The following is a 1,418-nucleotide window of genomic DNA, read 5'->3' on the forward strand; positions in this document are numbered from 1 at the left end:
GAATCTAGCCTTTATGAATTTGTTGTATTTGATTTTTTTTAATAATTATTTCTAAGCTTGTGATTGTATTTGATTTTTTTTTATAATTGTTTTTAAGTTTACGATTGTTTTACATGTAGACAGTAGACACTTGTTCCATGTTATTTTTCTAAGAGATTTTTTAGTTGGTCATAATAGGGTCAATATACTCTATAATATTATTTTTTAATGCTAAAAAGTTTTATATGTGGCTGAAGTGAATTCTTCTGACTAATCTATGAGGAGAAAATTTCAGGAAAAAAGTAGATAGATAAATTGATATGCTTCCAGACCAAGGTAGAAAAAATCGAGATTTTACGTGAAATCGAAAAAGTAAATAAAAAACGTAAAACGTAAAATCTTAACAAGATTTAAATCGTAAAATCGTCAGACTTAGTACAAATTTCGTAAAATCGATAAACTCATTTAAAATCGTAATATCGAAAGATTTTAAGAGTTAAATTGAGATTCTAGCTACTATGCTTCCAGTAACATCCATTTTTTTAACTCTTATTCTAAGGGTTATTTTGTATCCTGGATGTCTGTAAATAAAATGATGTATAGATATCTAATTATGTATTGCCATATAAGCAAAAAGTGTTTAATTCAACCATGTGTAATTTTATATACGTGTGTGCATCAAATTCACCCATGTAGTAGTATATTCTTAAAGATTAATGTGTTATGGAATCACGGCTGTGTAGTCTCAGTTTAAAGTTTCTTACACCAAAATAAATTGCTTGCTTTGTTTTCCCTGTTTTTAGTCTTTTGATTGTTGGCATCTCTTCCAAGCAAGTACTGCTCTGGGATCATCGGTCATATGTATAATGCTTCGGCTTTAATATTTTTTTCCATTCGTTTGCTCTTGAAAATAAACATGGAATTATTTTTATTTGTGTAGGCTTGCTATTCAAAGGCTTGAGATTGCAAAAAGTGATTTGCAGCACATAATTGCAAAGGAGGTAAGTTTTTTTTTGTGGTTCATTTTGTGTAGTATTTTATAGTTATTTTTTATCTTAATGGAGTTGTTCTTTCATTTCAGGCTAGAGGCAATGCTATTTTACAAGCAAGCTTAGAAAGAAGGAAGCAAGCTCTGCACGAGCAGCGATTGGCACTTGAACAAGATGTAATTATTTATTTTTCAATATATGGTCTTATATACCTATATTTCTTTCTTTCGTATTTATTTTCTTTTGATTTTGTTTGCTAGTTCTATTCTTATCTTCCTTAACCAACATATCATGCATTGACATTACCACATCATTCTTATTTTTCGACATTAATGAAGTCTGCGTGATATTTATTATTAAGGTTTCAAGATTGCAAGAACAATTGCAAGCTGAGAGGGATTTTAGAGCGGCATTGGAAGTTGGATTGAGTATGTCTTCAGGACAGTTTTC

At 29.7% G+C, this 1,418-nt stretch overlaps 1 long non-coding RNA gene across 1 annotated transcript; it reads left to right on the forward strand.

Moving 5' to 3' along the window:
• Nucleotides 1–861: 861 nt before the first annotated feature.
• LOC107468106 (uncharacterized) lies at nucleotides 862–1,418 on the forward strand. Its single transcript, XR_001587952.3, has 3 exons — nucleotides 862–980; nucleotides 1,061–1,144; nucleotides 1,330–1,418. It is a non-coding gene; the product is annotated as an uncharacterized LOC107468106 (long non-coding RNA).

Source organism: Arachis duranensis, chromosome 10 (genome assembly GCF_000817695.3).
Source record: "Arachis duranensis cultivar V14167 chromosome 10, aradu.V14167.gnm2.J7QH, whole genome shotgun sequence".
NCBI classification, from domain to species: domain Eukaryota; kingdom Viridiplantae; phylum Streptophyta; class Magnoliopsida; order Fabales; family Fabaceae; genus Arachis; species Arachis duranensis.